Here is a 27228-nt window from a genome sequence, read left to right as displayed (position 1 = left end):
CACATGAGGAAACAGAGAGAGGCTGAGCAATATTGCCAAGGTTATAGCTCGTACAGGCAGGGCCCAAATTCAGATCCAGGCTGACTTTCCAACCAGAGGCATAGTGCCTCTCCAAATTATTGCCAGATCAAACTGGATGGTGCTCTAGAGTGTGTCAAGGCAATAACAGCGTCTCCCAATGTTAAGAGAAGAGGAATGCCTTTTCACAATGAGGGATGAAGATTTTTATTCCATAACCTCACAAGTAGACCCAAGTATAATAAAAATAGCTTTTTCTGGAGATTTACATGAAACATACCAAAATTGACTATGGATCTCTCCATTTAAATTTTTATACGATGGCAGCATATATCACAACTTTTTCTGTAGAAATGCTCAGCAAGCTTGGAATAAATCCTGAAGAATTTATACGTGACATTGTGAGCAGAGTTACCAAGTTGTTCTGATTAGTAGTTTAGGTGAGATAATCCCAGCAAAGGGAGTAAAGGCACATTTAAGCATCATAATAGGTTGGGTTGGTCCTCCTCCCTGCTTGCTGGAAATGGGTCTTCCAACGGAAGAGCGCCCGCAGTCAGGATGCACGGCCACAAAATCTGTTATTTGGCTAAAGAGAGAGATGCAGTCAAACCTCACCTGAAATCAAACATCCTAAGCTGATCCTGAATTTATTTGAGAAGACTAAATTCAATAGATAAGAAAGGCCTGTAAATTGTCCAAACACAAATATCTGATGAAGCTTTAACTGCACTTCTGAGGCCAAGATGAACAAAGGCTCTGGAGGAACAATGAACACTACAGAGATGTCTTGAAGTCAGTGGGTGGCAGCAGGTCATTTTTGCATTGAGGCCATAGAAAATGATACTTGTGCAAAAAAAGAAAATGGAAGAAAGATCCAAGTCAAAAGTTTAGTCATCTAGCTATAGTAGAAGAAAAAATGACTACTTGAAGAAAATATCCTCAAATGGAATTTGTTTGTCCCACTTCAGCCTAAAAGAACTTCCTTAAGGCAGTCTTCTCTCGTCCCCTGACCAGGTTAAATCTACTGCTGTATGTTATCTGTACTTTCCCTGGGTACCACTTATCACAATTGTATTTACATTGATACGTTATTTGTATGATTGTGAATGACTGCTCCCCCACTGGACTATAGGTTCTTCAGGGGCAGACATCGTGTCTCTCTAACTCACCATCGTAGCTCTAGTTTTTCACACAGGCCCAAGACAACAGGTGCTAAAAGATTACTTTATGAGTGAATGAATAACTATTGCCATGCAAACCCTGGGTGGCGTAGGAAGAAAACAATCATATGATTAGCTTTTAACACTAATATAGAAACAGGCACCAAAATTAAGGCAGAAAATAAAATTTCTAAATCTAGAACCCAGGTTCACTTAGAACCATCGACACTGAGTCTACTTTCATTTTCTAATAAGAACCATTTATTTGGATCTGTGACACAGGGGGGAGAGACAGCTCTAGTAAGAGCTTTCCAGCCTTAAGTAGAAACGTCACCATGTTGAAGATGTAAAGAATCTCCCAGAATATTTACAACATAATTTGGATTATTTGAACAGAGAGTTCACTTAATAATTAAATTCCTGAATCTAGAATTGTTGTATCTTTACAAAAAAAAAAGAATTAGAAAATTGAAGCTATACAATGCAAGGTAGGTATGCAAATGAGTTACACTGTGTATGTTGTTTGATAGGCTAAACATGCTAAACATGAATGTCACATCTACTAACACTCTGGGCATGCTATGAATTCATGGTGTCAGATACATTACAATCATTGATTTACATAAGTATTGCAATTTCTCTACCAGTGTAACAGATTTTAGCTCGAAAGAACCATAAACTGAGAGGCTCACTACAGTTTAAAGTCGGCAGCTGGCGAGGAGATAAATTCCAAGCCAGAAGAGAGTAGGCAGGATGTTGCTGCTGTTTCCTAAGGAGAGTGTCCCTGGGTGATACATCTGCTGTTGAAACATCAAAACACATTTCGTTGTGGAATCCTCCACACATACTTAATCCAGATTTCTTTGATTTTAACTTCATCTGACACATGAAAAGATGTCCACATTTCCTCTCCTTAAGAAAAAAATGCCAAACTCTTTTAATAAATATTGACTTACATGGTAGGCAGAATAATGTCCCCCCAAAGATGTCCACGTTCTAATCTCTAAAACATGTGAATATGTTACCTTACACGGCAAAATGGAATTTTCATATGTAATTAAGTTAAAGATTTTGAAATGGGAGGATTATCCTAAATTTTCTGAATGAATCTAATGTAGACAAAGGGTCCTTATAAGAGGGAAACAGGAGAGTCAGAGTCAGAGAAGTAGATACGACAATGGAAGCAGAGGTCAGAGAAATGCCATTGCTGGAAGGGAGCCACCAGCCAAGGAATGAAGGGAGCCTTTAGAAGCTGGAAAAGGCAAAGAAGAGATTTTCCCCTAGAGACTCTAGAAGGAACACAGCCCTGCCAACACCTTAATTTTAGACCTGTAAGACCCACCTTTAGACTTCTGACCTACAGAATAGTAGGATAATTTGTGTTGTTTTAAACCACTAATTATGTGGCAATTTGTTACGGCAACTATAGGAAATTAATACAATTTATATTGATGTTATTGACCTTTGTTATCTCTAGCAATAATTCCTTTCTGTGGACTCGTTTTCTTGACTGTGCATTTTATTCTTAATCTTACTTCAGGTGATTCAATTCATTCAGTTGATTCAGTTCATCCAGGGGATCGATTGATCTGGGAAGGCAGGACGTAGTGGTCAATAGTCGAACTGCAAGTAGAATATTTATTAAGCATTTGCTATATTCAGGTATTACACTACATGGTCAATGCTCTGCTATATTTACTATATTATCCCACTATTTTAGCTGCTATCAGGGCAGAAAAAATATGTCAAGTTCTCTACTTCTCCAAAGCTTACAGTCTTGTCGGGACAACTGCGAAACTTACACATGGAGCTGTTTTCTTAAGGAGCAACTCTAGGGCCCCAATGTTCGGTGAAATATAACTAGCACAGCACCAAATACAAGGCGCTGTAGGATATTCACCCTAAAAAGGTAAGCAAGTGCTGTCCTGCTTCACAAAACTGTCTCTGTTCCATAAGTCCCCCAAATAGGCTTGCATTTATCTTTACATATTTCCTTCTAACATTTTTAGAAAAGAATTTCTAATAAAAATTCTTCATCCTAGAGATTATGTGAACATCATCATCTGATCAATCACAAAGTGAAATAATTTCTTTAAAATGGTGCTTTTATTCTATAGGAATTCTTTAAGCATTTTCATCTCATTTTTTTAATAACAAGCACAAAATAAAACCATTGTATCAAGAGACAATTATTTTGATTATAAGTACCCAAACCAAAACTGAAGTAAAATATTTGGAGTATGTATTAGTCAAGGTTCTCCAGAGAAACAAAACCAATAGGATGCATATAGAAAGAAATTTATTATAAGGAATTGATTCATGCAATTAGAGGGGCTGGCAAGTCCAAAATTAGCAGTGTGGGCTAGAACCCTAAGAGAGCTGATGGTGCAGGTCCAATCTGAAGGTCAACAGGCTGGAGGCTTTGACCCACCCTCCCTCCTTCTTATAAGGACCCTTTGGATTATGTTAGAGTCACCAGGTAATTCAGGATAATCTTCCCATTTCAAGTTTCTTAACTTAATCACATATGAAAAGTCTCTTTTGCCATGTAAGGTAACCCATTCACACCTCAATGGTGAGATAAAGTCTGAAGGCAGTCTGCTGGAGAATTCTCTCTTGCTCAAGGAAGTTGGTCTTTTTGTTCTAGTTAGATCTTCAACTGATTGGACGAGGCCCACCCACACTATGGAGGGGCACAATTCACCAATTTAAATGTTAATCTCATCCCAAAACACCCTCCAAGTTGACACATAAAATTAATTTCCCAAGCCCCCCCTTTATTAACTTGGCACTCATACAGATCTCCTTAAACCATACTTAAGCTAATAAAAAGAATAACAGTCATACTTCTGCCTAACATGGTATAACTATTCTGTGTACAACTGGAAACACTAACCTTTTCCCTGAAAGAGGATGCAAAATCTTTGATTGATGTTTACCCTTCTTCTTGCTATCTTGTACTTAAATACTATGATGTAAAGTTGACAATACTTAAATACTATAATATAAAGAGAATACATCTTATGTGACATGGTAAAGAGGGAAGAAAAGCCATACACACACACACACACAAACACAAAGACAAACATATTCATAACAAAATGAGGAAATACTCAAGACAATTACAGTCCTCATTTTTGTAACTAGTCAAGTGGTCATAGCAGGTGTTCATAACTGTCTTCTTCCACTGCCCATTACGTATTACCTATGCCTTCAGCAAGAACCTCAACTGGTCATGGTTCTTTACCTGCTGGGTGAACCAAATCTTCATTCCTGAAGGGTCTCATTAATATTTCTGCCTGAACTGAGTTGTTATAGTTTTCCATTGACTTTCCATCACAGGGTATGGTAACACTAAAAGACACCCTAGGGGATCTCCTATACAGGCATACCTCATTTTATTACACTTCGCTTTATTGAGCTTCACAGATATTGTGTTTTTTACAAGACTCTCCATCAGCAAAAAAGATTGTGACTTGCTGAAAGCTCAGATGATGGTTAGCATTTTTTAGCAATAAAGTATTTTTAATTATGGTATGTGCATTGTTTTTTCAGACATAATACTATTTCACACTTAATAGACTACAGTATAGTGTAAACATAACTTTTATATGCACTGGGAAACCCAAAAATTCGTGTGACTTGCTTTATTGTGATATTTGCTTTATTGCAGTGATCTGGAACCAAACCGACAATAACTCCAAGGTATGCTTATATTCTAGAAATATTCTTCCTTACCTCCATTATGGAGTTTCAGTCCCATTTCCTTTGGTAGTCAGGATCAATCACCCCAGCCAACACCATAACTCCCTTCTTTGCCTGTTGACTCAGAGGTATGAGGAGTCCAGAATAGCCAGATAGCAGTCTTAACTTCTAGTTCAATGGAATCATTATTATGTCTTCTAGTGGAAGCATTTCTCCTTTTGGAACTAAGACCTCTAGACTAGCAGAGTATAAAGGTGCAGATACAGGAAGCAAAAATTCTGCCAGTGGTCCCCTAGGGATAATAGTGAGTGGTGCCACTCATTTCTACCCCTTTATTCCTGGACCCATGAATGCTCTCTATGGGAGAAACAGCGTCATATATCTGATGCTGATTTAGAGCATATACAGCCTTCTGGAAAACCTTGCCCCTGCTCTGCAAGGTATTGCCAGCTTGCTGGCACTTTGGAAGACACTGAGTCTTCAAAAAGCTATTCCACCATTCTATCAAATCAGCTGCTTCAGGGTGGTGGAGAAACGTGGTAATACCAGTGAGTTCCACGAGCATGGACCCATTGCCCCATTTCTTTTGCTATGAAGTGAATTCCTTGATGAGAAGCAATGTTGTGTGGACATGACAGTGGATAAGGCATTCTGTAAGTCCACAGATGGTAGTTTTGGCAGAAGTATTGCATGCTGGGAAGACAAATCTGTATATAGAGTAAGTGTCTATCCCAGTAAGAACAAAAAAATACTGCCTCTTCCACAAGGAAAGCAGTCCAATGTAATCAATCTGTCACCAGGTAGCTGGCTGATCACCCCAGGGAATGGTGCCATATCAGGGGCTGGTCTCTGATGCTGGCAGATTGGGCATTCAGCAGTTTCTCTAACCAGGTCAGCCTTGGTGAGTAGAAGTCCATGTTGCTGAGTCCATGTATAACCTCCATCTGCACCACCACGACCATTTTATTCATGTGCCCACTGGGTGATATAGGGGTGACTGGTATCCACAGAACAGGTCATCCTATCCACTTGAGTATTCAAATGCTCACCTTTTGGTGAGCATTCACATGGGTCACAAATATCTTCAGGGTTTTTGTCCATTCACAGAGGTCTAGCCACATACCTCTTCCCCAGGCTTTCTTGTCACCAATTTTCCAATCATGCTCCTTCCAAGTCCCTGACCATCCAGCCAAACCATTGGCCACAGCCCATGAATTGGTATATAATTGCATGTCTGGCTATTTCTCCTTTCAAGCACAGTGAACAACCAGGAGCACTGCTCAAAGTCCTGCCCACTGAGAGGATTTCCCTTTAGGGATGTCCCAGAAACTGGCTGTAGTGCTGCAGCTGTACACTTTCAGGTGCTGCCTGCATATCGTGCAGAACCATCTGTAGACTGAGCCTGAGTCTTCTCTTCCTTCCAGCTGATTGTAGGGAGTCCCCATGAGGCCATAGGTAGAGACGGGGAGAAAGAAGTCGAATGGCTGGAGTGGGGACCATAGGCATTTGGGCCATATCATGTAACTTACTTGTACCTTCAGGACCTGCTTGGGCCTAGTGTTGCATCTACCACTTCCATTTGATGATGGAGAGCTGCTATGCATGCCCAACTTTGTGACATGGTGCATCAGATAACACTCAGTTTATGATGGGCAGCTCAAGTTACATGGCAACTTGGTGGCCCATGGTTAAGTGTTCTGTTTCTCAAAAGGAGAGTAGTTATCTGCAGAAGATTGCAGAGCTTTGCTTCAAAATCCTGAGTCTGCACTGTGATTCACCTGTAGGGGCTTGCCAAAGGCTCCAAACAGCATCCCTACCTACCACTGACACTTCAAGCACAATTGGATCTGTTGGATCATACAGCAGAAGTGGCAGAGCACCTCGCATGGCAGCCTGGACCCATTGCAGAGCCTTCTCTTGGTTCTGGGCTCCACTCAAAACTAGCAGCTTTTCATATCAGTCAGTAAATGGGCCAGAGTAACACACCCAAATGAGGAATATGTTGCCTCCAAAATCCAAAGAGGCCCACTAGACGTGGTGCTTCTTCTTTGGTTGTAGGAGGAGCCAGATGCAACAACTTATCCTCCACCTTAGAAGGGATATCTCAACATACCCCACACCACTGGACCCTCAGAAATTTCACTTCAGAAATTCAGATAGAAGTCCCCTGAATTTTTTTTTCAGCTTTATTGAGGTATAATTGACAAATAAAACTGCAATATATTTAAAATGTACGTTGTGGTAGAATCACTTATATGTGGAATCTAGAAGGCCCCTGAATTCTTGTCGGATTTATCACCCTCTGACACACAGATGTTTTACCAAAAAGTCTAGAGTAGTTGCTATTTCTTGCTCACTAGATCCAATCAGCATAATGTCATCAATGTAATGGACCAGTGTGATATCTTATGGGAGAGAAAAGTGATCAAAATGCCTATGAACTAGGTAATGGCATAGGACTGGAGAGTTTACATATGCTTGAGGTAGGACAGTGAAGGTGTCTTGCCAGCCTGGCCAGCTTAAAGCAAACTGCTTCTGGCGGTCTTTACTCACAGGTATCAAGGAAAAAAAATTTGCCAGATCAATAGCTACATACCAGGTACCATGGGATATGTTAATTTGCGCAAGCAATGAAATCACATTTCGTATAACAGCTGCAATTACTCCCACTGCATTTAGGTTTCCCAATTCAGAAGCCACAGTTCCCACTGTGAGGTATGGCTTTCAGAGAATGACCAGAGAGCTCTTCAAGGATACTGGCACTCCCTTCACAAATTTATCTCTCACAGTTGTGGTAAAAGGTGTGTCTCCTGGATCCACCCAGGGTGGGGAAGTTGGTCTCAAATGACAAATCCACTCTGACATCTCAATCTGTCTAAGTCTTTGAATCCTTTCCTCTACAGTAAACCAAGGCAGGTGAACATTTTCAACTAGCTCAGTATGAAGCCACCTTTTGGTCCATATCTCAGCCAACAAACCAAACAAACTGTTAGAGTCCTTTCTAACTCCCTGAGCTGCAACATCAAATGCAGAATCTCTGCCTGGTGGGCCCATATCAAATACACTCAAGGGGGAGCAGCATGTGCTATGTATAGGAATGACTAGTGTTTTGGTGTGATCATTGCAATATTTGTTGTGAGTAAGAAGGAGGCAGAACGTGAGGGTTACTAGGTAGACTGGATTCAGATGTAAAGACTAAGAACTCTTGGTATAAGACTTGTGGAGCAAATAGGGTAACTATGCTAAAAATATCATCCACCAAGTCTCAAAAAACCCTTAAGGTTACTTTGACTAAGTTTCCAGCCTTTAATCAGGGCTTGTGAATTTGAATTAACACATCCATTTTATTTAAATGGTTTTTCATTAAGTCTTACCTCACACCTGCTTGATTCTTCCCCTTCTAATCTTTGTATTGTCTTTCCTTTCTTTTTCCTTACCTTCTTTTTTTTAAAAAAAGATAGCTATTTCTTAAAGAATTAAATACTTCTGTCTTTCTGATGCCTCCCAGTTTTAGGTAATACTTGTGAAATGCACTTTCATGAGGTGCTTTTTGGGGAGAGGTAGTTAAAAGTCATTTGACTCAAAGCTCTTTCCCATTGTGTGCACTTCAGTCTTCAGAATATAAATCCATTTTGTAATTACTCCAATATTCTCATCTTAGAAACTTTGCCTGACACGCCATTCCATATGTTTATGATTCTCTGAATGAAAAAGTGTTCCCTGACAACCATTCAGATTTTTCCCTTTAATTTCCATTTATGCCTTATTGTCTTATAATGTTCAACTGAAAATATATGTTGCAATATTGCGTGACATTATCAGTATTACTTAAGATTTTATATACCCATATATCAGCCAAACATCAGATAAATCTCGCTATTCTCCTTTCTGTACATCTTCCTTCCTTGAAGAGCACAGGTAATAGATTCAATTTCTCCTTCATGACAAGTTGACTTTAAGCATTTCTTACAAACTGAAGACAAGAATCAATTTGCATTTGAGTTTGAATTATTTTTAAAATGTGAACTGGAAATGGAATTTGGCTTAACGTTTTTGCAATTAAAGTGATGGTGCTAATGCAATGCTTTTTAGATGAAACTTACATCAGGGTTGATTTTAAGAATAGTGTAAAACCAAGACACAAGACTAATTTGAAGGTCTTGCTAATAAATAATGTTGTTAGAAAAAAGGGGGTATTCTGATGATTTGTAATCCTGCAATAATGGCTTCTAAATAGTTAAGATTAGTTTGAGAGATGAGAGCCTTTCCACCCTCTATGCCATATGCCAGCAGGGGACAAAAATCAATCTTGCGAGGGCTCTGATTACTTCTGCTCCAAGTTTCTTGTCAGCAGATTCAAAATGTGCAAGGCAATGAATCTTCCACAAGGTAGAGGTGCTGCCCATCAGCTGGAAATCTTTTTTCCCAACTTCTGGTAGAATATCTGCTTGTGATAAATTAGGAGAGGGAAAAATAGAAGACTATTTGGTGCAACAATTTTAATCCTGTGTTATCAGTACAGAGAGAAAGTGACACCAGTTCCTGTGGTTTTGAAATGAAAAATGTACCCTTGGAGGAAAGAAGCTTGAAAGTTAAGGAACAAATAAAATAATGGTCTTTGTCATCTTACAGTACCATGCTGCTTAGCTAATGATCAAGTGAGAGCCACGTTAAGGGTTGAAACCTGAATCGATAAATACTAATATCTGAAGCAAGACGTCTAGACTTGGATCCACATTAGAAGCTATAAGGAAAAGAAATTGAAATTTGATTATAATAAAAGACACAAGGATATGAGCAATGAGAGGAACAAGCACAATGTAATTGACAGAATAATTGTTCTCAAAGATGTCCACATGCTAACCCCCCAAACTGGGAATATGTTATCTTCCCTGGCAAAAAGGATTTTGCAGATGTGATTGAGTTACACACCTTGCACTGGGGAGATTATCCTGGACTATCTAGGTGAGCCCAATATAATCACAATGTCCTTAAAGTGGAAGAGAGAGACGGAAGAGGTCAGACTGATGCAATGTAAGTTGCTTTCGCAAACTTTGAGAAGAGAGGAAAGGGCCATGAGCCAAAGAATGCAGGTGGCCTCTATAAGCTGGAAAAGACAAGGAAATGGAGCCTACCAAGAGCCTACAGAAAAGAACATAGCCCTGCTGACACCTTGATTTTAGCCCAGCGAGTCCCATGGAGACTTCTGACCTGCAAAACTGTAAAATAGTAAATGTGTGTTGTTTAAAGAACTTAAATTTGTGGTAATTTGTTAGAGCAGCAATAGAAAACTAATAGAGGCAAGATATAAAAAGATAAAACAATAAGTAAGTTTTAAAATTACATATTTCCAATTTTCCATGTACTTTTATCATTGTTCAAAGACAAATATTTTGATACAGTCTTTCTGTCTGTTTCTAATTGTCTTTCAATAGTTCTCAAATACATTTAAATCATGAATGCCCTTTGACCTAGAAATTGCACTTCTGGGAATTTAATAAAATAATTAAAGGTGTGTGAAACGATTGTTTACAAGAATATTTATACTAGCCTAAAACAGATAATAGACTAAATGTTCCACAGTGGTGGTGATTTGAATACATTTTGGCGTAACCTCAAACAACATACTGTGCAGTCATTAAAAATTAGTTAAATGAGCACTTGTTGAAATTGGAAAAACATTCTTGATATGTTGAGGTGAAATCAGGTACAAAATACTATGTATGGTATGATAATACTGGTATAAAATATTTGATATGCTGGCTTATGATATTGGTGTGGTTTATCTCTAACCACACCAACACTTTATACCAATTTTTCATATATATCACCAAATATATACATGAGTAGTGAGTGTGGATGTGTAGAATGTGTTTTTATCCTACTCTTAGATTAAGAAAAACACACAAAAAATGTATCTTTAGATATAAAATTTTTTCTGCCTATCTATATGCATATGTGTGTGTGAAATTTTACATTTTTATCACTTCTAACCAACTGGTAGTAGAAGTACAAAATGTGCAATTGTCTATATATTTCAGCTCTCCTCTACACAACTCTGTCAAGTCTAACTCATTCTGAAAACGGAAGGTGCTCTATCTCTACTAAACACCAAAACAAACCAAGGGTAGAGTGAATTGTGTGATTTTTTTTTTCTGGGTCCAGGTCACTTGAACCCAAAATCTGTCATCCAAGAATACCCTAAAAAGCCTGCAGTTGGGTGGGAGTGTAAAATGGTGCAATCTTTCCAGAAGGAAATTTGGCAAAATATATTAAAAGCCTTGAAAAATTATACCCTTTGAAACAGTAATGCCATTTCTAGGAATCTAAAGAGATAATAGGCAGGAGTTATTATAAATAAGAATATTCATTGAAGGCCTATTTATGTAGAGGAAAATTAGGTAACAACCTTAATGACAGTATGAGGGGGACTGGGCAGTAATTTAAAATAGTGTTTTCAAAGAATATTTAATTACATGAGAAAATGTGTTCAATATGTTCCTAAATGAATAAAAGCAGGCAGCAAAACTGAATATACAATATGATTCCAATTTAGAAAATAAAAAGGAAAATATACCAAATGTTAAGAGCAGCTATATGTGAATAGCAGAACTGGGTTTTAGATTTTTTAACCATGTGGGTATTTGTGTATGGTATGGTTTCCATTTTTTCTACCATGTGCATATATTACATTTCAAATTAAGAAGACAATGTTTGCCACTCAGAGTACTTGTACTCTCTGGAAGCCATGCAGAGTCATTTAGACTGTCTACCAAAATTAAATTGAAATTGGGGTGTTCCCTCTCCTGTTGGCCCATCTGCCTTGCTAGTTGCTGAAATTTGGTTCTCTTTGATGACTATGCATTGAGAATCTCTCATGGAGTCTGTGGCAATAGTCTTTTTAGGAACACTGGTGAAGAACCGTGGCCTTGTCCTGGGAAGTGCATGCTTTCCTTCCAGACTGAACCTGCCACTTGGTCATGGCAAGGGCATCCAGTGTAGCACCAATAAGATAACTGTTAGAGCTCATGGTGAACACACACTTTGCAGCAATGCACAGTGGAGAGTTTGCCCTGGGCCACGTACTGTGCCCTAGGCACAGCCCTGCCATACGAGAGAACACAGTGATAAGCTTTCCACCAGGTAAACAGATATCTTTTATATTGTGCCCATATTATTTATGGGCATGATCAGCTCCTGACTGGAAAAGTGTCAATTTAAAATGTATTTGTCCTAGGTTCCGGCCCTCTCCGATGGCCCATATGGGCCACCATCTATGTTACCGGCAGTGGGTATTAGGATGCAAACTGCTACATTAAGTGTCAGCCCTATTAAAAGGAATATGCGATTAAGAGCCTTGAGCGAGTATTTTCTCCTCACTGCAAGCACCTGAAGGGCAGGGGCTGCCTCATTCACATGTGCTCCTCCCGGCATCCAGCATAAACCCTTGCACATAGTCAGTCCTCAGTAAGTATTTTTAATTAATTGGATGATAAATGATACTTCTCAAAGAATTCTTCTTGGAGTTCATAATGGCCACTCTTGGTGTGTATATATGTGTGTGCAGAGCTATGACATCCCTTTTACTCTAATGGTCAGGCAAGATGGAAAAAAGTAATAATGTCTTCCTTTTTCGAGAGTTTGCTGGGCCTCAGTTAAAAGGGAAGAAATAATTCCATCTCATTCTAAGGAAACTACAGTCTTTCAGTTCAAGAGATCAAAGTTGCATTAACTCTTGCAGTTACTGCCATTTGCCATTTACTATCATTTAGCGCTCTGGAAAAGGGAATCTACTAAATAGTACCCAAGTGGCCTGGCAATTTATTAAGTGAGCAATTTATTCTTTTCTTGCTAGTAAGATCAAACCATTCACCATTCAAATTCTTCACATTCCTCGGAGATAACAAGGTGGGAAAATATCCTTGTCTTACAGATGGGGAAACTAAGATTTAGCCTTGAATCAAATGAGCAGAAGGGGGAAAAAACTGACTTATTTAAGCTTTTCAGAGCCCCAAGAAAAAACCTTCCCTTTTACCAAATCTTCATGAAATAAAAGCTGCCGTTGGGGCTTCAGCAATTGCGCCAGTCTGCAGCACTGAGCAACAGAGCATTGGTAGAGCTGGGAGAGAAAATGGACCACTCAGCAATAAAGTGATAAAAAATAGTAAGTTATTAAGTCTCATGAGGCAACGAGAAGCTGAAAAGATTTAAAGATATTTATTCTTTGCTAGAACTTATCAAAAGTAAATATTTGAGCTGAAATCATGCTGATACTAAAACCAATCCATTTTTAGAGTTTATCCACTCTTCCTGTTGTTCACATGATGAGAGAGTGATTCCCACCCCATCCCTCCCCGACCTCTGATCAGATTGAGGTCATGTGGCCTTTAAACCAACATGCCTCTCACTGCAAATTTTGAATGAGGTTGTTGGTGTCCTCGGAGCCATGACAGTAACAGAGCTCCTGGACGGCTTTACCATCCTGTTGAGCGCTCCCAGAGGCCCTCTTCCTTCATGAAAACGATAGCAGCAAGAACCACAGTATAAGTGCATGTATATAATACAATACATAATATGTAAAATATAATTCATAATATACATTATCATTTGATTACCGTGAAAAATCCTGCAAGGTAGGTTTTACCGTCACTATAATATACACGAAAAAAATGAGGCACAAAGAAATAACTGTTGTGCCTGAGTCCACACAGTGAGTAAATGGTGGAGTTTGGTTTTAAACCCAGGCCTAGAAAATTCCAAACACGTATCTTTCTACATGGGATGGTGCCTCTGCACTTTGCTATACTGTGTGGACTTTTCTGGTGAATATGTCCACTACAATTGAAGTCATGTCCCAGGACTTAAATTCCATTTAACCATACTCTTCAAAAAAGTAATAAAGTGCATTGTAGCAATTCTATGGGCTGTTATTGCCCAGAAACAGACCGGACTCCTCCAAAACTAACCAAACCTATATGTTCATTAAAATATTTCCAAAATGTGACTTAGGCTCACAACATGGCACAGCAAAACTGCTATATGCTGAATGCCAAAATCATAAAATACTTTATTATTTTACCTCTGTAAGATCAGGGAACTATATGTCTAGCCCATAGAAGAATTCCTAGCATATAATCTACACTCAATGAATACCGTGTTGAGGGTACAATTTTTTAAAGAAAATAGACAAAAACATTATGAAGATGTCTACAGTCTGTGATTATACTCTTTAAATAACTTGGTTGCTGGTATTTATCAAAAAACTTAGCTTGAGGGGCCAGCCTGGTGGCACAAGTGGTTAAGTGCACGTGCTCCGCTGTGGTGCCCCCGGGGTTCGCCGGTTCAGATCGAAGGCGCGCACCGACACACCACTTGTCAAGCCATGCTGTGGCGGCATCCCATATAAAGTAGAGGAAGATGGGCATGGATGTTAGCCCAGGGCCAGTCTTCCTCAGCAAAAAAAGAGGAGGATTGTCAGATGTTAGCTCAGGGCCAATCTTCCTCACCAAAAAAAAAAAAAAAAACTTAGCTTGACCCCAAGATTGTCATTAACATGCCAAAATTGTTAACTAGAATTGAGCATGTCAGAGTGACAACCTGGTTCACTTCCCATCACCAGTAGAAGAGAGCATATTAATTGTAGGCCCAGAATAATTACATCCATTAACAGGGCCATGCCGGGGTTCCACGAAATACCCAGATACCCATGTAAAATATACTTTCAGAGGGATATACATGAAAATAATAGCAGTTATCCCCATGTTTTCATTGCCAGTCATAATTATTGATTTTCATCTCCTCTTTTTTTTTTTTTTTTGTGAGGAAGATCAGCCCTGAGCTAACATCCATGCTAATCCTCCTCTTTTTGCAGAGGAAGACTGGCCCTGTGCTAACACCTATTGCCAATCCTCCGCCTTTTTTTTCCTTTTATCTCCCTGAAGCCCCAGTAGATAGTTGTATGTCATAGTCTCACATCCTTCTAGTTGCTGTATGTGGGACACTGCCACAGCATGGCCTGACAAGTGGTGCATTGGTTCACGCCCGGGATCTGAACCCAGGCCTCCAGTAGTGGAGAGCGCACACTTAACCGCTAAGCCACAGGGCCGGCCCCCATCTCCTCTTTATTTCTACATTTTAACAACAAACCTATGTGAGTTTTGTAATAAAAATTTAAATATATAAACTTCCAGGAAAAATATCCTTCCAAATATATAGAAACACTTCTAATTAATAACAGCTAAAACTTGTGCATTTCCTATGTGTCAGGCACTGTTCTATGTGTTTCATATGCAGTAACTTATTTAATGCTCACAATAACTCAGTGAGGAGGATAGTATTATCCCCATTTTACAAATGAGAAAACCAAGGCATAGAACGGTAGAATAACTTGCCCAAGATCAAACACACTTAGTAAGTCAAGAAGGCAGGACTGAAAAAAATCTCAATTTTACACATGCTGTCTAGCAGTCATCTTCTATCATAGTACTATATCCTTTGAGCTCATTTATGCTAATATGCCGGTAATTCTATGACCTTACTGAGAATTGCCTCTACCGTTTATTTCATTCTCCTTCATGCCACTGATTTTCAGTCCAGAGTCCTTCCTAGTCCCGTCCAGATTACATGGTCACTACAATCATCTCTTTGTGAACATTCTTAACTGCCTTGCCTCACTCGCCTTCCATTGCACTCAGCTGGCAATACATCAATCCTGATTAAACTCCTTTATTGAGTGTCTGCAAACAGTTGAGCATTACTGGAGAAAATCATGTGTCTATACTTACTGGACTCCCTTCAAATTTATGATTACAAATCTCAATTTAGCACTCAAAAATAGATGATAGGGGCTGGCCCGGTGGCGCAAGCGGTTAAGTGCGCGTGCTCCGCTGCGGCGGCCCGGGGTTCGCCGGTTTGGATCCCGGGCGCACACCGATGCACTGCTTGTCAGGCCATGCTGTGGCGGCATCCCACATATAAAGTAGAGGAAGATGGGCATGGATGTTAGCCCAGGGCCAGCATTCCTCAGCAAAAAAAAGAGGAGGATTGGCAGATGTTAGCACAGGGCTGATCTCCACACAAAAAAACAAACAAACAAAACATGATAACGCTAGTTTGTTTGCCTATTAAATTTAATTTTTCCCTCTTCAAAATATCTGTTTCATGCCTTCACTCTACTCAAATCCTCAACTAATATTCCCCTTCCTCCTCACTCCTAGATGATGCTTTTGCTACATGTTTCGTGGAAAAAATAAATGCAGTAAGTACTGCATATTTTCATTACCAATTCCAATAACCTACCTACATCTGTAACCACATATTCTATCTTTCCTTCTGTACAAATATAAGCAATGTCTCCACTCTTATCTAAGACCACCTGTTCTACTTGTGCTCTAAGTCCAAGCTCCTTTTATTTTCAGAGTTTCAGTCTACATCCATTACTTTTCAACATTGCATCATCAATTTTTTCCTCTCTAATTGATCATTCCCATAGACATACAAATATAGCTTAAAGTCAACTCTCTTTAAAAAAAAGGAAAGAATATCTTTCTTGAGCCCACTTATATCTCCATCCCTGTCCCATTTCTCTGCTTCCCATTGCAACAAACTTAATTTTTAAAAAATTGTCCATATTCACTGTCTCTAATTCTTAACCTCCCAAGGCACTGAATCTTTCCTATCACCCACTGAAGGAATCAGATCTTCAATGGTCAACAATAACCTGCTTTAAATACTGCTTTATCTAGGATTCAGTGATCCACACTTTCCTAATTTTCCTCCACCTTCACTGATCACTTCTTCTCAATCTGCTTTGCTGGCTTCCCCTCTTCTGCCAAATCTGTTGTGATAGGGTATCAAAGCTCTATTCTTGGTTCTCTCTTCTCTAACCACAACCTCTCAGATGATCCCACCCAGTTTCAAATGTCATCTATATGCTAATAAAACTCAATTTATATCCCATGTCAAGACCTCTCCTTGAGCTCTAAACTCCTAGATCCAACTGGCCACTTGACATCTCTCTTGGCTGTCCAGTAGGCATCTCAAACTTAACAGGGGCCAAATAGAACTACTATTGGTTTTTCCCAAAAATATACTTCTTACCCTCCCAGGCCTTTTTCATCTCAGTAAATGGCACTACCAGCTACCCAGTTGCTCAGGTTCAAAACCTAGAAGTCAATCTTGATTTCTTTCTTACCCTCACCATACTTACATCCAATCTATCAGTAAGTCTTTTTGTCCTACCTTCTAAAATATATTTCAAATTTGACGAATTCTCAATAAGTCCATGACAACAATTGGTCCAAGCTACCTTGCCTGGACTGCTACAATGGTCTATTATTTTGTGCCTCTGCTATCACTCTTAAGTCTTTATGGTCCAGCCTCCACGAAGCAGTGAGTGAGTTATCAAAAGCACGATTCATATCACGTCCCTCAGCTCTCACCATCCCCATATAAATATATATACACATACACCCTATCACTACCTGCTTGCCTCTGCTTAAATCCTTCCCTTGCCTTCCATTATACTTAAATAAAATCAAAACATCACTATGGTCTACAGGACTCTACACGCTCTATGTGATCTGGTCCTTGCCTGCCTCTCTGATGTCATTTCCTCCCAATCTTCCCTTGGCTACTGCGTGAGTGCCACATTGGTATTCTTTATATACCCTGGAATCAGCCTCATGTCTATCTCAGTGTTCTTCCATTTGCTCTATCCTTTGCCTGGAATGCTTTCCACTAAACCCTTACAAGGCTGCCTTCCTCATAGTACTTGTCAGGATTTGAAATTATTTTCTTTATTTGTCTATGTTTATTGTCTTTCTCTCCAACTAGAACATAAGTTCTTTGAAGCCAGGAATGTTATTCCTAGGGATTGCTGTGTTCCCAGGCCCTAGAATAGTGCCCAGCATCTAGATCTAGATGTCACAAAATAACAGTTTTTTGACTGGTCACAGGGAAAAAAATTGTGTCTATTTCAAAAGAAAATAAATGGTCTATTTCAATAAGGTTGTAAGATTAAAAACTATGATGAGGGTCCCGCCCGTGGCTTAGCGGTTAAGTTCGCATGCAACTCTGCATTGGCCCGGGGTTCACGGGTTTGGATCCGGGGTGCAGACCTACACCGCTCATCAAGCCATGTTGTGGCGGCAATCCACACACAAAAATAGAGGAAGATTGGCACAGATGTTAGCTCAAGGGTAGTCTTCCTCAAGCAAAAAGAGGAGGATTGGCAACGGATATTAGCTCAGGGCCAATCTTCCTCACCAAAAAAAAAAAAAGCTATGATGATAGTAGATGATTAACCAAGAGAAATCTGGGACGGAGATTGTTAGAGAAGAAAAAGAAGAGTGATTATGGTCATTGCAGATTATTAGTCTTGTTTGAATACAGTTGTATACAGAAAATATACTTCAGAGACATACTTGGCCAAATAAAACAATATGCCATGTTATTGAACTTAGACTCTTATAGGAGACACATAGGTAAAGAAATATATACACTTGAACATGGAGCTTTTGAAAAGTTCTATAGGTAAAAAAGGATCATTAGGAAAAGAATTGTGCCAGGCGTCGTTAGGAAAAGATTATAACCACACAAGTATCAGAGTCACCATGGGAATATAGTGATCTGAAAGAAATTATAATTTTAAGACATATTAATAGGGATGTTACTTAGCTTGAAGTCATTCTCCAGTTTATCATTCACATATCTTAAGAAATCTCCAACTCTTTCCCTTCCTAAAATATCAGTAATGTAGAAGCCCCATGGGAGTCCCTGAAAAGGAGAAAGTTAACTTGACTTTAGTATTTGAACTGCAAAGTAGTGATCAATTAGTTTATTAATAATCAGATAATTGAGCAGGGATTCCTGAATAAAATGAAAAGGAGAAATAACCAGCAGGACAATTTTAAGAACCATCTCTCAGCTTTATAAACTAATCCTCCTCTAATGGCCCTTTTTAATGTAATTTATAGTTTCATCATTACCCTTTTTGTATTAGTAATTATTTCTAAAATACCAAAGAACCATCTTTTTCTCAAGGTCCTTCCCTCAGTCTGATTTACAACCCAGCTCAAGTTGGACTCTGTCTTTCTGAGGTTTGACATTTCAAAATATTTATTGCTCTTTTACGTTAATGCCTTTCTCATGAATCTGAAGGTGACCGTTATTTCTTTCATCGTGTTGTAATTAAATGGATCAACTATTGCTTTATTATTTCCACTATTTGTCTGCACAGCACATTAAAACTTTCAGATTAGAAAGTGATATTGAGCATTGTGTGAACTATAACAAACAAATATTTCCGAAAATATAGGGTCCTCTTGATGCATCGCTAAAGGAGCTGTTCCAAGCGAAAGCACAAAATCTTTAATATTTTATTGATCAGATCTAAACCTTCTGCCCAAAGTGGCAATTAAATTTCAATTAAACTGACTGAAAGCATCATATTAAATTTCAGCACTTTACGAGCTATCAGATAATGCTGCAGGACAAATCTTTAGTATGATCGCACTCTTTTCAAATTATATTATCCTGTTCATTCACAATAAAAGTGACAGTTTTAGGTATACTTTCAATATTTCTTGAGTATAAACCCCCTAATGAACACATTTTATTGCCTTTAAATCAATTATTATTGGATATTTTAATAAAGTGAATTGAGCACTTTGTTTTACACACTGCTTAGAAGTTATTATATTTTGCAGTCTGCACAGCAAAGAACTGAATCAGAGAGAGAGAGAAGTGGTCAAATATCTGACAGTGTAGGAGAAATGGAATGAGCCATTTATAAGGAGGTGGGCTTCCTGTCTCACTCGATAACATTTAATGATACACACTAATTAGCATCTGATTAATGGTTTTTTTCTTTTCGAAATTTAGGTCCAAGTACCAGAAGTAGCTCTTATCACAAGAAGATGTTAGAAATCATAAAACCATACACGAATATAATCTTATGTATATTATACTTTGGAAATTAGGGACTCTAGGTCTTTATTTGATTCCATCTCCATTGTCTTTTGAATTTGTGATTTGTAATACATATCTGAGTTTTTCAGAACAAAGTTCACATTAAATGCGGACCAAAATTGTGCCCATCTGATTGATATAAATTGAACCCCGAGGCATTTGGTTCTTCACTTTGGCCAGCCTTGTGAATAACACAGACTCCAGACTTTAGCATACAGTCAAGGTGATCAGTATTGATTAACAACATGGCCAAAACGAACGTTTCAGTTCTGGGCTGTTCAGATCACTCATCACAGACTTGAGACATCACCTCATATTCACTTCATGCAAAGCTCAATGTGCTCGTCCCATTTCATGCACATATGTACACCATTTACACGCAAACTGGACAAACATTGCATAAAAGAGTGCTTGGAAAGAGAAGACTAAGCAAGAGAATGCTTTCTACTTTGAAAGAACCTAGCCACATATAAGGATTTTGCCCTGCTTTGTGAATACAAAGATGCCTTTATTGCTGAAATTGAAAGGATGCTGTAATAACCTCAGTATAATTCATTGGAGTGGATTAAATTAAAATTTAGATGAAAATCATGATTTCTTAGAGAAATGATTCAATTAGATTATGGTTCCTGAATTTGAGTAATTGAGTCTCAAGGTGACAAGAGACTTGAACAAGTCATTAAAACTATCCCTCTATGTGAAACTGGATTGAGAGACCAACAGCAAAGCTGTTCATGGATGTGGCATCGATCTATAAGCGTGGAAAAACATCATTTCAATAAATGTGGGGCCAGTAAACTTTGGCTTCCATATGGAAGTAAACTACAAGATGCCCAGCTCCTGCTGAAGTAGACTGCACCTCCAAGTCACAATTGTAAGAATATTCCTTCCTGGCACTGTTCTTTCTGTTGAGCATAGTCCATATCAGCTGAAACGAGGCAGATACAGTCGGCAATTTACTGTTTTCTGGGATCAGGGGTATAGGATCTGCTTCCCAACAACAACAATTGTCGTTTAAAAATAAAAAGGTAATACTAGCAATTTAAAAAGTTGGAAGGGCTTTGCCTGACTATTTCAGAATATGGATTCTGCTTCAAACAGTTGAAGTGAATTGAGACATTTGTCTCTATACAATTTTTGTTAAGACAAAATCAGATTTTCCTTCACTCATATTTTGAAATGATCCAAAGAAATATGTGCCAAGCAACACATCTCCCCCCTCCGCCACAATGTCATTCCTTACAGACCACAAATATAGGAATGGGAACTGTTAAAAATACGTTCTAACTTGAAATAACACTCTCGATCAGCAAATCCCTATATACATAACTGAGGCCTTAATTATAGCTTCAGTCTATTCATCTGGGCACTGCTTTTACTTAAGCAGAGACAGTTAACAACAGACAATCCTGAAAACGTTCACCATCGTATCTAAATGAGTTGGTGCTTTTTACACGTTGGCAAAGTGGTGGTGTAATATGTGGTGTGTGGGGGAGGTAATTTCTGTTTGGACATTTTTTTTAAAAATAGCCATAGCAGGAAATATATTCCCCAGTAAGGGTTGAACTCTTCAAAGTTGAAAACCTGGGGTCCTGCCCACCTGGACTTCCTCAGGTGCAGCTGACTGAAAGACGGAAGCCAAGATTACCTTCCTAACCACTCTCCTGCCCTCAGCCGGGGCCTCTGGGATTCTCTCTCCCAGAGGTCTTCAAAGTGTTCAGAGTGAGCCGCTGAGGTGAGAGAACACACTAAAAATTATACTTATATTTATTTTTATCTAAAAATAAGGAGGAAATTAATCTTTATTAAAACTCAATGTACAGTTAGACACAGAGAACCTCACTCAGCCACGTGTCACTTACAGTGTAAGAGGTAGACGGAGCAAAGGGGCAGTGCCGCAGGGGCAGGGAAGGGCCTTCCTGCATGCATTTGCTCCCAGCCCATCCCAGCACATATTATCTACATCTGCCCAGGTAGACAGACGTCTGGGTCATGTTATCTAGTTTAACTAAACTTAACACTCATGAGACGGCCATATGGCTTCAAAGATTCCTGCAGAGAAACTGTGGTAATGCAAGCACATGTAGGTTCTTCTCTTATTCCTAATCGAACACTTCATGATTCATACTACAAGTTAAAAAGTAATGATGGCCTAAATAGGTCTAACAAAAATTCAGACAAAAACATTTAAAATTATCAGGAAGAGGATTTGAAATATAGATTTACATCCATAACTGCTAATAATGACTTTCACTTTACCTATGCAACAAATATTTCTTGACCATTTACAATAGGCTAAGCAGTATTCTAGGCCCAGGAGATGACATCAGACAAATGGACAGATCCCTGCACTCATGGGGAAGAGGGGTGAGATGTGTAATAAACTAAATAAGTAAATTATATAGAGTACTCAAGGGTAGAAAGAGAAAAATGAGGGAGGGAAGAGAGTTGGGGAATGCCAGGGAAGGGTTTATAATTTTAAATAAGATGATCAGGGAGGGGCTCATTGAGATGATGACATTTGATGAAAATGATGCAACAATGATCAGCAAGATGTATCAAAACTAAACAACCACTACATGAAAACAACCATCTACAATTTGAAAGCAATGGCATGGACGTGATTTAAAAAAATGAAATAATCTTTTAAAAATTTTTAAAAAGCATTTCAAAATTAAGTCATTCTTTTAAACCTTTAATTTTGTGTATGTTTTTAAAATAAACATAGTATATTAGTACAGTGGAACCTGTATAATGTTTATAAATATATAAATATTCATATATTAGAAATTAGTTCTCCAAAAATCTTTACTGATGGCGTGTATGATGAAACAATTTGCGGAGTACTCCTCTCAACTAAAACCAAAGTAATTCTTCTAAAATACAAATGTGATCACCCTCTTGCTTAGTTAAAGCGCTTTCATAGTTTCTGGTTGCCCTAAAGAATATATCCAGACTCTAGGCTCTTGGGACCCTACATGACCTGGTTGCTCTCTCCACCCCACCTCAGCCTAATTTCCAGTGAGACTGAACTTCTCCCAGTTCCTAGAGTACACCGTGCTCTCTCTCACCTCCTGGCTTTCACACACTCTATTCCTTCAATTGAGAATACTCGTTCAGGGACCACCCTCACTTTCCAGGGCCTTCTTCACTTTTCACCTGGCCAACTGCTCCTTGTCCTTCACGTTGTGAGTCACTTCAGAAGTCACTTCCTCCAGGAGGCCTTCTCTGACTCATCAAGCCCAGCTTAGTTGCCCTTGTAAATTATCATCCCACCACATATTTATTCCAGCTACCCTGTGAGCATTGGGAGGGCATGGACTTGGTCTGGGTCTCTGTTCTAACCTCAGAGCCCAATCCAGTGATGCAATAATAGGTATTTCACATGCATTTGTTAAATGAGTAAATAAATAAACAAATCAATGTAGCTACCACATATTTAAGTATTGCTACCAATTTCGTAGCTTCTGTCCACGCTCATAGAGTTCAGAGCTCCGTTGACTGTGCTCTTTTGACAGTCTCTCTACATATCATTTTAAGAGAACATTTTACCCTGGATTTCAATTATTTTCACCTTGGATTGTGTGATCCCTGGTAGGATTTGACAAGCCCATAGTGCTTTGGATTGTGCCTGACATATGGCGAACACTCTAAAAATATTTACCATATGAATTTCCTTGAGAATGTAAGATACAGTCCTCGATTAGCGCATATATATGTTCATTGATGATTAATTTTCACAAGTCACAGTGTCTTATAAATAAGCTCTGGAATTTTATTTTGGACTACTGTGAAGGTTACTTCTCATTCAAATCATAAACTTGAAATAGTTATTTTTTAATATTTTTAAATGAATTTTACAGTCACACCATAAATAATGGGATGATTGTAAAGTAATAACAATGTACCATATCTGTGTAATGTTTTATATGTACTGTGAGTGTGTGTGTGTGTGCGTGTTTGTGTGTGTGTGCCTAGATGGGTTTTCCTCATGTAACCAAAGGCCGTCCTTACCTTTCTGATACCTGGAGGAGGAACCTGAGGTTCCACAAGTTTCCACCTTATTTATGATCTGTTCATTATGAAGATACATAAGAGAGTAAATGTGACTATAAGGAACGAGACATTCCTCCTTAACAAAGACTGATTACACCCCCCTACTAAATGATGTAGGTCTTAACTCTTCCCAGTTGCAAAAATCCCCTAACTGCACAGACCTTGGAGCAGCAAAATGACATAACAGAAGACAAATGTCAAGAGCAGACATACCTGGACTGACTCTTGTAGTAGTCAGGCAACATTCTTTCCATGGAATACTCTTGATTTTTTTCTTCACTTTTTTCCTAAAAGAAACACCAATTTTTGTTGGATATTTAGAGGAAACTTCTAGCTTTAGCCAGAAAAAAAATCAAATCAATGAATGTAAATATAGGAAGAGATGCTGTTTGTTTATAAGGACACACTCTTGGCATTTAAGCAGACAGTCCACAATCTGAGCTGTATGTTGTGTTGATAAAGTGCATGGTGTTTGAGAGAGCATTTTTTTCCATGATTCAGTATGTTTGGTTTACTCTTAGCTATAAACACCTTTTTCATACAAATCTGCCTTTCCTTCTAAGACATACATATGTAAGCAATCTTGACAAACTGATCAAGCCAAGCTGCTAATAAATTGATTTGATAGCTATTCTTTGCACATCCTGCATCTCCTAAATATATAAAGACTAATTTTTATTGCATTTTAAGGGAGTGATTCGGCAAGTTTTTATGCTTGTGTTTTATTTAACTACAGTGAAAGCCTTCAGAAAAGGCTCTATGTAAGAGATATAAGTAGATGGGGAAAGAAAGGGAGGGAGAGGAGATGGGAGGTAAAGGGGCTTGCTGTGTTCAGAAAGTGCTTCGAATTTCATTGAATCCTTACAATTCATTCTCAAGTACAGTAGCTCTGTTGTGTGAGCAAATCTCTTTGCCTAGACCATAATAATTGAACTTTTACAGATTTCTCAAGTACATTGAAACTGCTGCTAAATCAGAAAGGGTGAACTGAAGCCTGCTCCCCTATACCACACTTACTCATCTCCAATGCTATGCTGGATTTATTTTTGACACTAAGAAAAGAACCATGAATTTTTGTCAACTGCAGCATGGGAATTTACATTTGTTCTATAAAATGCACTGAAAGGACCAGCCTGCTCTCTGAGAATGGGAAATGTAATCTATCCAACTCTCAATAAACTTGAGAATATATATCTGGTTAAACCCATCTAAAATGAGATGCAGTCCTGGCAATATGGTGGGCTCAGAAAGGCTGGCAATAAAAGTAGATATACAGTATCTGACATAAGATTGTTTCAAGCTTAATTTCAGTAAAGTAATAATGTCAGGAAAAGAAACGCTCTGTGATACACAGATTGATACCATTAGATAGAAACTACGCAATGCCTTATGCACACGACCATTTTTGACTTGATAGTTTGAGTAAAGAATAGAGCAATATTCAATGTGCCAGCTCCAGATTTGCAGTTATAAAAGTTGACCAGGATAGTGGTCAGGGAAAGGGATAAAATATGGCAAATATATTCTTCTGTAAAGAAAACTAGATAGGATTATATTGCTCTAAAATATGTTCTGTGTAAATGCCCTCCACAGTTTGCCCTGGGTAGCAAGTAATTGCCCACATTCGATGAGGAGGAGCCTTCAAACACAGAATATTAAACAAAGGATGCATATGTATCATCGTCAAAAGAAACAAAAGCGCCTTGGTGGCACTTCTAGCCTCAACGGCAGAGATGCATGAAATAATTGGTGAAAGGCGATGGATATCTTGAGAAACCCAAGCAATGAAAGCCCGGTTCCATTTATTTTTCTCTTAAATTGTTTTTTCCAGTCAATAAATAATCATATCCTACTTCCAGGAGAACATACATGGTTGCCACACTTAGCAGGTTTCATTTGTGGGCTCCCACCTCTATTCATGATTCCAAGTGTCAGGTCTGCCTTTGGTTTTCATCTTAACAAATGTCAAGTGCATTTTGTCTTCAAAAACAATGGTGTTTCTGGTTTTGCTTGTCCTATATGAATGATCACTCCCTACTCTCCTTCTTCTTTTGGAGAAGACATTACAGCAAGTTCAGGTACCGATCAAGTTTGTGAAAAATGAAGTGGAGCATGCCCAGAAAGGGAAAAACACACATAGAAATACACACTCCACTGCCCCCTCCCATAAACATACATGCATACATTTCCTACGTAAACATGGCTAGATGCCCTAACAAAGAGATTACTTGGACATATACCCTTACAAACAAGGAAAGAAGTAAATAACCCATAAAGAATTGCCCTTTATAATTTTGGAAAATATTATGGCAAGCTTAAATCAATAGCTAATGCCACAATTAAAAATTATTTCTAAATCTATTTTGTTATATATTTAGCATGCTCCTGATTATACTGTGAAATGAACAGAAGAGAGAAATTAAATTTTTTCTTTCACCTCTGAAATAATGAAAAGATTACTGACAAATCAATATTGTTGCTATTAATAGTTGCATCCTTAAGCCATTTTGGGGGAAACATTATGCTTTCCTCCATTTGTATACCATGTCTGTCCTCTGTCATTCCCTTTCTCTTTAATCTTGTTTGAGTGTACAGCTCACTCGTCCTTATTTTATTGACTCAATCACAGGCGCACTGTCACTTTTTATAAAATGGTCACTGCAGAATCACATCAAGCAAATTTTTGATTCTGCAGTCAGTAATTTAGTGCCTTTATGGAATTGCAATTTCAGGGCTCACTGCTTGTTTTTCTAAAATGTACTTTAGGAATTAGTTACTCCAGCCACAAATCAGTTGAATTTATGCACAGTTGTAATACAGTTTATGGCCTCATGGTACATTGCTTCAAAAACAGCAGATGTGAAATTATGATAAATATAATGAGTGTTTTTTTGCCTGATCTAGTGGAGTAGAGAAGGATCTGGAGCGTGTTTACCTATCCCATACAGTACATTTAATGTCTTAGTCAGGAGCCCTGACAATGGCTGATTAATGTCCTCATCTCCTTTATTAAAGATAAGAGTAGGACTGCAGTCAGGAGATAGAAAGCACACCATAAATCTTCGTAAAATGAGCAGTCAAATAATCACTCATCAGAAATAAAATCTACATACATTAACACTAACACTCAGCCTTCCGCGCACGCTCCCATAAAAGCAAGAAGAGATGGCAGTCCCGAAGTTTTAATTTGAACGAGTTCTTTAAGTTGAACATTACCAACCCTGTAACCTGGATGCAAAAGCTGGCATTTAAAAGCACATGTGAAAGGAGCAGATGCCTCATCATTACATTAAGAGCATGAAGCAGGCAACAATTAAGC

At 38.5% G+C, this 27228-nt stretch overlaps 1 long non-coding RNA gene across 1 annotated transcript in view; it reads right to left on the bottom strand.

Moving 5' to 3' along the window:
* The window catches only part of LOC147917522 (uncharacterized), a 107631-nt gene extending 83434 nt beyond the window's left edge, over positions 1-24197 (bottom strand). The window contains exon 1 of the long non-coding RNA XR_015550081.1: positions 24123-24197. This is a non-coding gene — a long non-coding RNA (uncharacterized LOC147917522). The remainder of the gene's footprint in view (positions 1-24122) is intronic.
* Positions 24198-27228: the final 3031 nt, after the last annotated feature.

This window comes from Ceratotherium simum, chromosome 3 (genome assembly GCF_057802395.1).
Source record: "Ceratotherium simum simum isolate JZ-2026a chromosome 3, ASM5780239v1, whole genome shotgun sequence".
Lineage (NCBI taxonomy): Eukaryota > Metazoa > Chordata > Mammalia > Perissodactyla > Rhinocerotidae > Ceratotherium > Ceratotherium simum.
This window is presented reverse-complemented; position numbering and strand designations above follow the sequence as displayed.